Source organism: Microcaecilia unicolor, chromosome 5, assembly GCF_901765095.1.
Source record: "Microcaecilia unicolor chromosome 5, aMicUni1.1, whole genome shotgun sequence".
NCBI lineage: Eukaryota > Metazoa > Chordata > Amphibia > Gymnophiona > Siphonopidae > Microcaecilia > Microcaecilia unicolor.
The window spans coordinates 281741624-281756308 of NC_044035.1; the positions used below are offsets into that span (position 1 = coordinate 281741624).

The 14685-nt window shown below is 39.9% G+C and overlaps 1 protein-coding gene across 1 annotated transcript in view; it reads left to right on the forward strand.

Annotated features, from left to right (window-relative positions):
* The window catches only part of CADM2 (cell adhesion molecule 2), a 1618262-nt gene that overhangs the window by 1511521 nt on the left and 92056 nt on the right, over positions 1-14685 (forward strand). The gene's annotated exons all lie outside the window — the stretch shown is intronic.

Consider the following 14685-nt stretch of genomic DNA (forward strand, 5'->3'; position numbering starts at 1 on the left):
TCTGTGGCTGTCATAGTGGCTGGTAAGTCATATTTTGATTCATATTTTTTTGTGGGTGGGAGGGGGTCAGTGACCACTGGAGGGGATATTGGAAGGTCACCCCTGATTCTCTCCAGGTCATTTAGGGCACCATTTTGTGCCTTGTTATACAAACAGGCCTCGCTCAAAACATCTTAGTTTTAGTCTTGGATGGTTTTGTTCCATTGTGACTGAATAACATCCAAGTCTTAGGAACGCCTAAATATTGCCCTTAACATGCACCCAACGTGCCCCCCTTGAGATTTGGAAGCACTGCAGAAGAACAGCATAGAAAAAAAAATCTGAAAATAGGTTTAAAAATACTGCTTTATGCCACTTTTTAGGCATTTTTCTCTTTGGAAAATGAACCCCATGGTAACCTATGGAACTTTGTAAGTCTAAGTGCTTTGAAAATGAGCCCCTTAGATTTTTAGATGCATATTCATTTTTAGAATTATGGTGGCTGGTAGAACTTTTGAGTACACAAAACAGGTTTTTATAAAATTGCATTAGAACCTCATAACAACACGGTTTTATTAATTGCAATAAGGAAAATAGTGATAAGTTACATCTGCATAGAGAGAATTCCTGAATACCTGTTATTTGTTCATACCCTCAGCAATTTAGAGATATACATCTTGGGTAGAAAATCAATTTACTAATTTGGGTTCCTTTCAGGCTTTCAGAGAAAGGAGAGGGCAAAAACAATGTTCATGGTATTATTCCATTACAGTAGAAGTTTGGAAATTAGTTTTCATTTTCAGTGTCTTGCAGGGGAATCTATTATAATATTCTATTTTAAATGGCTGTTTCTGAGATTGTGCTCTGTAGCATAGTAGATGCAGCTTTGAATAGAAATAAGTTAATAGGGTGCAGTTATTTATGTCCTCAAATTGAACAAGAGCAAGTAGACACTCCATGAATCTAACAGGTTTAAAACAGATTAGAAAAAGTATTTTTTTTTTACTCCGTGAACAATCTAGCTGTAGAATTTGTTAGTAGAGGATGTGCCAAAAAGGCATATAGCATAGCTGGTGTTAAAAGTTGCATTATTTTTCCTGGCCAAGAGCATCAGACCACCTTTTAAAGGGGGCAGCATGTGAAAACAGAAGCTGCTCCACTTTATCCCCTCCCCAAAGCCTTCCTATATCACATCCTCTCTCCTGAAGCACCCTCTTTGGCCCAAAGACCCCCCCCCCACCCCACCCCCAGACTTACCTGTGTATGGGGGTGTCTTCTGTTGCCTTAGGCATCTCTGTACTGTTCCTGGTTCCAACAATTGAATAATATATAAGTGGGAGAAATATACATGAAAATAATAATCACTTCAGTAAAATATAACTACAAAAATGAAAAAATGCATAGGGGTAATATATAGGGCCTCTTCTATCAAGCCACGCTAGCAGCTTTCGGTGTGGTAATGCCGACAAAGCCCATTTACTAGTGCGGCTTGATAAAAGAGGCCCATAATAAATATTTTAACTTTATAATGTGTTTGTATAATATGCTTAGTAATGACATGAATACCGTAACCTTCAAATAAAGGACTGGGCTATATTGAATTGAGGAGGACACTATCTCTCTTTTCGCAAGCAGTGTTTTTTTAGCACAAGATATTCTGACTAGCACTCAGATAAGTACACCTTTGATTTTTTTTTTTACTTTTTGTAGTCATAATAGAAAGTAGTAATACTTGAATTTGTCTACTTGAGTGTACATGTGCTGTACTGTGTTACAAGCAGTCTTCTTGTTCATTTGATGTGTGGCACTTTTGACTTACAGAACTGAGCACATTATATATAAACAAATTATAAATTTAAAACGTTATTCATTATATATTACCCCTATACATTTTCTCCCGATCCTGGTCCCTTTATACTAAGTTATTGTGTGATCCCCATTTGTGCCATTTTGCCTGTTTTGAACCCTGAAATACAGACGATTCTAGAGGTTCCCAAAGTTTTTCTCAGCACTATAACTTGCATGCCACATGAAAAATTGGAAAATATACTTTTGACCCGGGTACAGAATTCTTTTTATGAAAACAATTATTAATGCAATTTTTGTCCTGCTCAAGGAAAAAAAAACTTCCAAATGATATCTTTTCCTAATATCTTTAGCCTGCTCTAACTGTTGTGTTGAAGATCCCCCTTGGAGGTTTTATCAGATGGTATATGCAGTTCATTTGAAGACCTGAGCCTGGGAGCTGGTAAATAGATTTTAGAGGTAGAGAATAGCATCCTTATGTATTCTGAGAACTTTCATTAAGTAGCAGGTGTAGAATTCTGAAAGGAAAAATAACTTAGGAAGGTTTATAAAGATGTTTTGTTTTTTTGCTATGATTTTAGTTGCCAACTATTAAAATAAATATAAATACACCCGTTTCCTTTAAGGTAAGTGAGAATTTTGTGTATATTTACACTAGTTGGCATTTTCAAGCTACTGTAGCCAAACATATCATTCCATTGGGTTTCTAATAAATGTTATGGGGTTTGTTTATGAAGCAACGCTAGCAGCCGTCTATGCGATAGAGCCAACATAGCCCATTCAAAGTGAATGGGCCATGTCAGCACTACCACACGAGCAGAAATCTGCCTCGGTGGAGAACTTTAAAATCCCACGGAAGGAAGTAGATATATGAAGAGAGTGGGAAAGTAACCACGAACCCCAGAAACAAGGAAGACAATCTTGATACCTGAGAAAATTTATTTATCAAAGACCCAACACAGTATTGTGTTTTGGCCTGTGGCCTGCCTGAGAGGTCTTTAATAATTAGTGGATCTCAAAGTCTACAGTGTCAAATCTTTCCAGTTGGTTAAAACAAAGGGTTGGTCTTCAAAAAGACCTTTGGAGCAAAATATGTGCAAGTCTTCAGATCTGTTTAGTACACCAGAGCATAAGTATTGAGCAGTATTCTATAAAGAGCATCTGCACTATATAGAATAGCACCTAATCCACACCTGACTTAAGTCACCCGCATGTATGCCTGCTGAAAATTTAACTTCAGAATTTAAAGTCTGCCTACAAAATTGATTGACTGCATTGGATACTAAATGACAGAGTACCAGAAGAGAGATGGGAAAAAATCAAGAAAGTTGTACTCGAAGAAAGTGAAAAGTCCCTGCAAAAGGTGAAAAATTGAAACAGCCAAAATTGATGAAACATAGAGGAGAAAAAGAGGCCATCACAGAATTAGCCAAAATCTCTAACATGCACCAAGACGAGATAAAGAGAAGTATTACAACAATGCATGCAAGAAAATAGAATCAGAAAATATTAGAGAAGGAACAAGATCAGCTTTCTTAAAGCTATGAGAGTTAAAGAGAAAATTCCAGCCTGGAATTGAAATGCTAGAAAATGCTCAAGGATCCATGTAGAACAATGCTGAGAAGGTCAAGAAAAGGTGATAAGTATTCACCGAGGAGTTATACAATAAAGATTTAGTGGCTCAACATTATATTAACCTGCACCCTACAATAAGGACCACTGATGATAAAAGAAGTCAAAGTAGCACTGAAAAATTTTATCCAACTACCAAGCACTGATGGCATTGCCACAGAAATATTACAGTAATTAGATATGATTATTAAGAATACTTACAAGGCTCTTCCAGGAAGTTTGGAATGCAAGATCAATGTGAGATGGATCCTTGAAAAGACAAGAGAGTACCAAAAGGATACTACATGTGTTTCTTTGACTACAGTGAGGGTTTTCACTGCATAAATCCTGAAAATGTATGGATCACATTAAGAAGTATGGGTATACCAGAACACTTGATAGTTCTCATGCATGATCTTTAAATTGTTTAAGAAGCAACAGTTCCTGAACAGTTCAAATGGAACAAGGTGAAACAGAATGGTTTAAAACCAGCAAAGGTATACAACAAGACTGCATACTTTCCCCATACCTGTTCAATTTATATGCAGAACAAATCATCAGAGAAACAGGACTACATAAAGAAACCCGAGGTATGAAATTGGCGGAAGACTCAAAAATAACCTTTACTGTGCTGATGATACAATGTTATTGGATAAAAGTGAAGCTTGTGCTTATCAAGGAAAATAGTCTCAAACTAGGCCAGCACCTTAATGTGAAGAAGATAAACATCCTGACAACTGGTACAATCAATAATTTCATACTTGATGAAGAATCAGTAGATAGAGTAGACAATTTCAATCTGCTTGAATCAATAATGAAACAACTAGCAATCAAGAAAGCTAATGCCATATTGCTTATGAGAGAATGGCTAAGAAGGACCAAGAAAAGATCTTCAAGTGCAGAGATGTATTTTGCATACCAAAATTACCTTACCCCAGCTATGGTATTTTCAATCACATCATATGGACAGGAAAGTTTAGAACTGTAGAAGCAAGATAGGGAAAAATATGATGCTTTAATTATGATACTGGTGAAGAAGATTGCGTATACTGTGTACCACTGAAAGAAGAAATCCATCAGTATTGGAGGAGATCAAACCTAAGCTTTCCTTTGAGTCTCAAATGACAAGATTTCAAATTTCATACTTCAGACCCATCATAAAAGAAAAAGTTTATTAGGGTACGACATGATGATTGGAGAAGTTGAAGATCAACCCAAAAGAGGAAGACCAGCAATGTGATAGATTGATACAATGTGAATATTCCACAGTCAACAATTAGCTGTCTGACTGAAGCCTAAACACAACTCAGGACAAATACCAATAGAGTTGTCATGAGTCAAAATTGACTCAAAGGTACAGAGTAACTAAATAGAAAACAAACATTTGTGGCTCCATACTCTTATGCCACTTTAACTACTTGAATGACCTATCTAAAGATTCATAGTCTAGCTTTTCAGGCTGTAGGATAAACATGGATCTTTGTATAAGAAAATTATCTTTAATGGTACACTCCAAGTCATCAGTTACTGCTGAGCCAAGGGGCTTTGTCTCTACACTCTGTTAAATAAATGGGTGGAATTCATTTGACTTCAAGGGATTTTCTGTAGTAGTTCACACCTTGTGGAATGAGCTTATGTTGGAGCAGAAGTATCTTTTTTTCTGTTAAAAAAAAAAAGTGAGTCTGGCTTTTTACTTCATCAAGATGATGGGGTTGAGTCATATGGCTGCATTTAGAGAGCTCCAGATATTCTACTCTAGATGGTTGACTAGGAGTAAAATAGTACGTGCACACTTGAATTGTTTAATTCCCTGTTTCAGAACCCCTCCCTCTCCTTCAGGACATCTCCTCTTACTCTGTCTCAAAGTATGAATCCTTTGAAAGTTCACACGTAGTTCTAGATGCTCTGAGGTGACCATTTTCAACCAAAGGAATCAAGTCAGTTAGCTACAAAGTACCTGGCTAAATAAGGTAAATTGTCCCTGTGAAAGATAATTTTATAACAGCTCACCTGGATCTGGAGGTTGAGACCTATTTCATCCTATGTTATGAAGGCACATTGCAGTGTATGTGTCTTTATAAAGTGCTAGAGAGAAACCTGTGGAAACCATGCCTAGGCTAAAGCTGCAATTAGCATAAATCATGACTCCTGCCTAAACTCTACACTTACACGAGGTTCACATAGAAGTAGGCACCTTCCTGGCATCACACACACATTTATGTACATAATCCCTGGGATAATTTTAGAAAAGCTCTTTTAGCATATAAGACAGGGTTTCATGTTTTGAAAAAATTTATAAAATTACACCTGTGGAAGACAATCTAAGCACCGGCTTTTATGTGTCTCTTGTGCACATAAATGTCTATTAGCACTTAGGTGAGTGTGTGTGCTCATACCCACAAAAGTGCCATCAGGGTGCTTAAGCAGCATTCTGCACATACCTCCATAACTAACATAATGGGTGTTTGCAACAGGGCATACATATGGGTGAGATATGGACAAGGTTCTAATTTGCTTGCATAACTGCAGAATACTGTAAGTTAGGCATGTTCCTCCTGCATTTAAGCACCCACATTGTGCCAGCTCTATGGTTCAGGTACTGCAGATGACTAAATAGTAAGTGCATCAATACCGTTATGTTAATATTCTTGACATATCTGAGAGAAGAGGATTTAAAGATTGGGAATAAAAGTGAAATTGTAGGTTTTATTGATAAAGACAGAATTTTTAAAAAGCAAACTTGATTAATAGTCTCCCTTCCCTTTTCCCCATAGTTTTTAAAACTTGAACCACAGCATACAGCATTAACAGATAGTTTCTAGAAGACATAGTAGGACCTAGTTCAGTCTTCATACCCACCCACCCTCCTGAGCTCCTGCCCACCCCTAGCACACCTTTTCATTTATAGTCTTAATTTATAGGCAATTATTCTGATTAGGATAACAAGAGGGGCATTTTCATTACAATCTTAATTGCATTTTATTACTTTCTGAGAAGCAAACACTAAATAAATCACACAATATACCATATAATGTTAAGGCTCTTTATGTTGTCTAATATCCCTAGTACCTTAACAAGTTTTAATTAATTAAACAACTCAGTAATAATAAGATACAGAGACCACGTGATGCTCTGAGCAGAGTAGACATTTTGTTGCTGTGCTCTGGAGGCACTCTGCCTTAAACCTCATTTTTGGAAGTATTTACCTTGGCTTCTCTACATTTGCTGGCAGGGGAGCAGGGCTACATTATATGGATTAATATTTAACTAAACCAGGTGGTGTTATGTCTTCTAAACCGGCCAAAAGATAAGGACAAAGCCCGCAGAGCTAGCGATATGATGGTGGCTGCGCAGTGTGAGGAAGCTCCCCAATTTACGGATGAGCAGCTCAAACAGCTTACCACTGCGGTCTCCCAGACTCTTGAGCCATAGCTGACCCAGCTGTCAGGGCAACAATCTGAGCTGCTGCTCGCCAAGTCCTCTAAGCGTAGTGCTGAGTTAGAACAGTGGGTGTCAGATTTGGAAGACAGAGCAGCTCCAGACCTACTTTAGCCTGACAGTCCATTTTTTTTTAAGGAGTGTCAGTTTGTTGGGGTCTATTTCAACTTACAAGGTAAAGAATGTGGTTCAGTGGCGCATGATCACAAGTTTTTTCCCACCTTACCTTCTGTGAGTCTGAAATATGCGCATACCCCCCTGGTAGTGGTGGTCAACATGAATCTGGCCTTTCTCTGGTCTGCAGACCTAGCTGTGGAAGTGACTCCGGCTTTGATTCAGGACAGTGTCTTGGGTGTCCAAAACCTCTTGGGGCATGCCCTACTGTAGGAGATGCAATATAACTGTCTTATGGTTGTACATCTCCCTATCTCGGGCACACAGGGCATCACTTTCCTCATCTGGGAACTGCCCCAAGTGCCATGCTCTTGCAGATAATATGAGTCATATGTTCTGGCATTGTCCCTCATCCCAGCCTTTTGGGATGTTATGTCTCTCTGGTCTTGTCGCCTACCCAGTTGCCAACAATACTATTTGATATTTTCAACCCCCAGGGTTGAGAGAATTTTTACAGTGGATCATGCTGACCATGTTGTGCTGGCTGCATTCTGCCCCTATGCTTCCTCTTTGGAGGACGCAGATGATCTCCTCATTGGAAATGGAGAGGATGGATGTTAATGATATTTCCTCTGTTCATAGGGAGAAGTTTCAGTGCATCTGGGAGTGTACTGCCACTGTCCAGGAGAGCGTCTAGGTCTAAGCCTGCCACCCTTACTCCTTGCTTTAAGGGATGTTCTCCCCCTCCTTCTGGATGGCAAGATCCTGCGGACCCTGAGAAAGAGAAATCCATTAGGGGATATTCCCATCTAAAGTGTCCTACTTCTCCACAACTGAAGCATCTTAACAGGGGCTTAACTTCTGGTCGAGGGACAGCCCCTGTTTTCTCCCCGCCACCTCTTCTTGTTTCAGTTAACACTGCCTCGTATCTTCCCTCACTGGACTTCCTCATTTCATCTTTAATGGTCCTCTGGGCTTTCCCTAGAGAAAACTCCTGTCTAGCTGAGGTTTCAACTTTCCCAACTCTGATTCCTTCTGCCTCAATATAATGTTAAATTAATGGCTTCCCCTATATTCTTGAGGCCCTGTCGAACTAACCACATTCTGGCAGCTAGAGATAGAATGTTCAGAAATGCTGCAAAACTACTTGGCTGACTATAGCCTTTGCCATCTGTTGTTCCGGCTCCAGCCAATGTCTAGGAGCTACTGGGCCACTACCCATGGGTGTTCTCTCTGTTTAAATTCCGACTTCCTGAATTTATTTCAGCACTGCTATGGAAAGAGTCCCAAGTGGTATTGTATAGCTGCTCATACCTGTGAGTAGTCCAATGCCTGGCTAGCCTCCAAGGTCCTATAGGCTACCTGGGCTTATCCCATCAAATATGGGGCCAGTCGGATAGCCCACTGGTCCCTAGGCCATCCGGCCACTGTAGCCACTCTCTCAAAGGTGGTTAGAAATGCCTCTGGGTCATCCCCTGGCCCTAACTTGGTCAATGCCAAACCCTTGGACCACTCCAGGGGAATTGACCCTTAATTCCCACCAGTCCAGCCCACCTCTGAGTCCGGTTGTGTCATGTTCTTTTAGAGTCCATCAGCCAGTCTCTGTAACTCTTTGGTTTGTGCCTCCATCAGCTGCAAAACAGGCCTCCATGGCCTCTTGCTGGGCATGGATCTGGTTGGACATCCATTTCAGTACTGCTTCTAACACCATCCTCCTAGGGAAAACAAAAGTCCAACTACAAGTGCACAACACTCAAACTTTGTAAACCAACCCTTGAGCACTCTCCCCCCAGCCAAGGTACCCTTTTTCTCAGGCTGGTGAGGAGCACATTCCCCAAGGGGACATATATCCAAATCCAATCTCGTTCAGGTGTTTAAGTGATCCCACCACTGCCACAAAATGTGACCTACACCTTTTGTGGATGATACCAAAATCTGCAACAGGATGAACATCCTGGAAAGTTTGGATAACATGAGAAGGGATCTAGTGGAGCCTGAGGAATAGTCTGGAGTTTAGAAGCTAATATTTGAAGCTAAATAATGCAAGATACTGCATTTGGGTTTCAAAAACCCAAAGGACTGGTATAGTTTGAGGGTGAAGTACTTCTGTGCGGGACCTGAGGCTGATCGTATCTGTTGATCTTAATGTAGCCAAACGAATAACCCATAGGGTTAAAGTTTTTTTACCTGGCTTTTTGGGTGCTGCTCATATGAAGAGACGGAAGTGATCTCTCAATAACTCCTGACCGTTGGACCCTGAAGCAGGCAATGAAACATCTGGCCACCATTGGTCGCGGTCTGTCAGAAGGAGAAGAGTTAAGGAAGATACACCTGAGCTAAGTGCTTTTCTATATATTATATCAAGCTAAGTGCTTTTTCCATACAGTTTTGGAGTACAGCGTAGCAATCTTTGCAGTGGTGATACAGGCTGTTTGGATGCTGTTGAATGCATTGAAGGAGGTTTTTTCATGCCAGTGATGAAGCAGCCCTGCTCTATGTGCCTATAACACTTGAAAGCTTCTTGAGGCTTTTTCCTCCTGCAGAATCAGTGTTCTTGGAAGTCAGACCATAGATGAACTCCTACCTTTATTTGTATATCTGAACCAAGTTTTAGGGTTCTTACCCCATTATTTTTATTTAGTTTATGGTCTAAAACATTAGCACATGGCCATTAATACAAAAAAACAGAAATAGGCCATTTTTACAGCTGTGTTAAAAATGGCCTTAATGCACGGGAAAAACATACACAAGAACACCCTAAGGCCACTTTTTACTGTAGCATAGTAAAAAGACTCCTTAGATTGTAAACCCTCTGGGAACAGGGGAAATATCTACTGTACTTATATGTAACTCACCTTGAACTACCACTGGAAAGGCATCCATTGAATATTAAATAAATAAATAAATAAATAATGTCTTGCAAAAGAACAACCAAGGCCTTTATCACTTTTTCCTTCCAATAACAAGTGACAGAGTAAGTCATAATGCTGAAGTTTTGTGCATAGCTCAGAAGGATTTTACATTTGTCTTTCATTGACTTTCTGTAAGCAATTTTCCGCCCCTTCATAATCTGTACACAATGACACTGACACTCAGAATCCAATCGACATACAACCTGCACATTTTTTTTCCAATGATCTCTTCTATATATAGCACCTGGAATCTCTTGGTTTTAATTTGCATAAAGCATACAGGAACATTTTTAGAATTCTTAATGCCATCTGCGCTGAACAATCTTCCACTGCAGTCTGCTCGCTGCAATGCAAGCATTTCACAAAATTGCCATTTTAGCATGGTGCTTGCAGGTGAAGGTCACAAAAGTAGATCTTAAGTAAGTCCTTGAAAACTAAAATGTTTAGAATTGAGCAAAGATTGGAAACAAGCAGCCATGCATAGAAGGATGGTTTTCTAAAATGTCTGAATGTGTTGTATGTGAGATCTTTAAGCACAAACTCATTAACAGGTTACAGAATTTAGCTGTTTCCGATTTACTTACTGATGAATATAAAGGCTCTCTTTTCAAGAAAAGAGTTCCCCATTTTGTTCCTGTAAAAACATTCATTAGGAGAATGAGCCGTTTGAACTTGCTCTACAGAAACAATAGGGTTTTGTAACATTTCAGAATAGAAGAATATTAAAATCATATTTTCTAGATTCTGTTTTGTTTCTCTAGCGAAAATATTGTCCTGTCAGAAGGAAATTGTAGAGGTAGGATTACACAAATTTAAAATGATATTTATAATCATTTAGGAGCTTATTCGTTAAAGAATTTTTCTATAAGAATAGAAGGGGAGAAAATCTGGCACAGAAATCTTCAATTCAGAAAAAGAGACTATGATGACATAGAAAGACCATAAAGCCCAGCTAGTTTGTAATCTTGCCCTTTCTACCATAATACCACACACTCTACTAACATCTAGCTTTCCTTTCACACAGCGCAGGGTCCCCTTTGCTTTTTGTATTCCTTCTTGAATTCTGATAAAGAGCTATTCTATACAATAAGGTGCACCTGTTAGATGCTAATAGTGCAAACATATGCATAGAATAATACACTTACTTGTATGATTGGCACCATTTATTCTATAAAATGTGTGACAAGTCCCGAAAGACTAGATTCAGTAGATGTCGCCTTAATTTGGGAGCTGAAAAAAATGTGCACTAAGCGTTTTTCTATAAATGGTGCTCCAAGTTGGGCACTATTTATAGAATAGCACGGGTTCTGCTCCCAAATTTGGATGCTAGAATTTATGCCCACTGAAAACTGGTGTAAATCCTCGTGTGTAAGTTAGGTGTGGATCCCCCAAATTGTATAATACTGCGCGTATCTTTAGTGAACGCCCTTGACCCACCTAGGCCCCTCCCATTGCTACACCCCTTTTCAGTTGCACACTAATAAATTTGCACGCAGATCTTTATAGAATAATGCTTAACAAGATGCGCGTGCAAATCCAAATTGTTGCCAAGTATCGGCAATAATTGATTGTTAGGGCCAAATTATTGTCACTAATTGGCTTGTTGTTCAAATTGCACGTGCAGTTTTATATAGTTCTCTCTTTTTTTTTTGTTTATTAATATTTTTTTATTGATTTTCAATGCAAAGACATAACAGGAGATAATACTTAAGCAACAGGATTCATTATACAAAATAATTTGAAAATCAAGAGAAGGGAGGGGGGAAAGGTGGATATGCAGTAAGACATGCTTCATGCAAATGTCAGAGGATACACAAAGTACATCAGAAGATAAAACGTAGCAATTTACACTGGGCATTTTTAAAATAAGACATAAGTGGAAGCCACTTTTCCTCATGTCAGGCAAAACAAAGTGATTTTTTTAGCAAGATATACTTCATACCTATAAGTTTGAAATAATAGATTCCACCATTCCTGGTAGGTAACTTGATATAAGGCCTTCCAATGCGAAAAAACGACTTTCAAAGCCAAGGAGAGCATGGTATTGATAATGAAACATTCATTAGATTTCAGAATACCTTTGAAGCATTGGCCTTTAAGTATCACATATTTATAAGTTATTAAGCCAGGAAGATGGAAAATATCTACTAGCAATGACCATATTTCTTTCCAGTATTTTTGAATACTTATAGTCAAATACAAGGTGACAGACAGGACCAGCACAAGTTGGAAGTAGAAGAGTCAATTATATGCAGCTTGAGGGGCATCCACAAAGATCTATGCATAAAAAAATACAAAGATTGCAACGTTCATGAAGATCTGGAACATTTAAATAAGGAACCCCATATCTTCTCCCATAGCTTATCTGAGATGGATTGCCGAATGTCTTCCTCCCAACACTTACGTAAACCTGTGTACTTGACAGGGAATTTACTTAGCATTAACTTGTAAATGTGGGAGGCAACATGGTTGTGCTGGAGCCGCAGATTAATGTCAATTAACTCTGGGATTTGAGGCCTATGCTGAAATTGCAATTTACTTTTCTTCAACATAGAGCTAACCTGTAGCCACTGATAAAATTGAGAATCTGGTAGTGAAAAATCAGCTTTCATATCCGAGAAAGTTTTACACGTTTGGTTTCTTAGATCAATAAAATCTTTAAGGGCCCATATTCCTATACACTGCCAATGAGACCATCCAGCTCATTTTTGAAAGTGATCGCCGGCCATCTTCCAACACAAATTGGGAAATGGCCAGCGATCTCCTGAACCCGGCCAAATCGGTATAATTGAAAGCCGATTTTGGCCGGGTTCAACTGCTTTCCATCGCGGAGCTGGCGAAACATCAAGGGGGCGTGTCGGTATGTAGTGAAGGTGGGACAGGGGTGGGACAGGGGCATGCTCATGAGATGACCAGCTTCACCCAATAATGAAAAAAAAAGCCAGGCTTGTAGAGCATTTCGCTGGCTGTACTTGATCCCTTTTTTTCCCACGACCAAGCTTCAAAAAGGAGCCTCAACTCACCAAATGACCACCGGAAGGAATCGGGGATGACCTCCCCTTACTCCCCCAGTGGTCACCAACCCCCTCCCACCCAAAAATTAAAAATTAAAAAACATTTTTTGCCAGCCCCTATGCCAGCCTGAAATGTCATACCCAGCTCCATGACAGCAGTATGCAGGTCCCTGGAGCAGTTCTAGTGGGTGCAGTGCACTTCAGACAGGTGTACCCAGGCCCATCCCCCCACCTGTTCCACTTGTGATGGTAAATGGGAGCCCTCCAAAACCCACCCAAAACCCACTGTACCCACATGTAGGTGCCCCCCTTCACCCCTTAGGGCTATGGTAATGGTGTAGAGTTGTGGGGAGTGGGTTTTGAGGGGGGATTTGGGGGGGCTAAACAACCAAGGTGTCCTGGCATGTGAGGGGGGCCAGTGCACTACAAATGCTGGCTCCTCCCACTACCAAATGCCTTGGATTTGGCCAGGTTTGAGATCGCCAGCATTATTTTCCATTATGGCCGAAAACCGATGTCGGCCATCTCAAACCCGGCAAAACTCTGACATTTGGCCGGGCCCAACTGTATTAGCGAAGAAAATGATGGCCGGCCATCTTTTTCGAAAAAACGGTTGGCTCCGCCCACTTATGGTGCCGGCCCCGAAGATGGCCAGCCAGCTATTTGGCCGGCACCGTTCAAATATGCCCCTCCAAGAAACTTGTTTTTTTTATCAATTCTAAATTTAGAGTTGTTCCATATAGGAGTTAAGGTTGTGGCGGACCAAGGAGTGCTCAGAGATTTATTTAAAAAAGCAGTAATTGATGATCAGATTGGAGACAATATTTTTTGGAAGGCGCATGCCAACTAGGTAGGAGTGCAGCAGTGGAACAATAATGGATTGTTCAAATACTAGCCACCTGGGCAGGGAAGCAACATTAAGAGGAGCAACCCACTCCAAGCCCTGACGCATGATGAAAGCCTTGTGATACAGTAGGAGGTCAAGGAACCTGACTCTGCCCTGCTGCTTAGGCAACTTTAGCTTACTTAAAGAGACTCTGGGTACCTTATGGCTCCATAAAAAATTTTGAAAGCAGCTTTTTCATTCATCTATAGAAAGAGCAGGGGAAGAGAATAGGAATCATACACAAAGCATATGTGATCTTGGGCACTATCATCATTTTGATAATATCCAGTCTACCCCACCAGGTAAGATTTAGTGGGGACCACGCTGATAAAGAAGCCTCAATTTTTGCAAATAGTTTGTCAGAATTAATTTTGATAGTGGCTAAGAGATCTCTATCAAAGAAGACACCAAGATACTTAATGGAAGAAATTACTCATTTAAGAGTGAAGACTTGAATTGAAAAGGGAATACAGGCATCATTCAGAGGTATCAACTTCATTTTGTCCCAGTTAATTTTATAGCCTGAAATTTCTGAGAATTGGGAAATTAAGTTAATGAGAGCTTTCATAGATGATTATGGGCTAGTGAGGTATAACAAGATGTCATCCGCATATGCAGAGAGTTTGAACTCCTCTTTACCTAAAGAGACACCAAATATGTCTCTAGACTTAAGAATGGCCACTAAAAGGGGTTCAAGGGCCAGATTGAATAGCAATGGAGAGATGGGCAACCTTGCCTGGTGCCTCTATACAAACAAACGATTTAGAAAACTCTCCATTGGCCACAATTTGCGCTGAAGGAGATGAATGTAATAGTTGCAGCATATGGGTGAAGGATTCAGGAAAACCAAACTGCTCCAGAACTCTAAACAGATATTTCCACTCTACCCGGTCAAAGGCTTTTTCGGCATCTAAAGAGACAGACA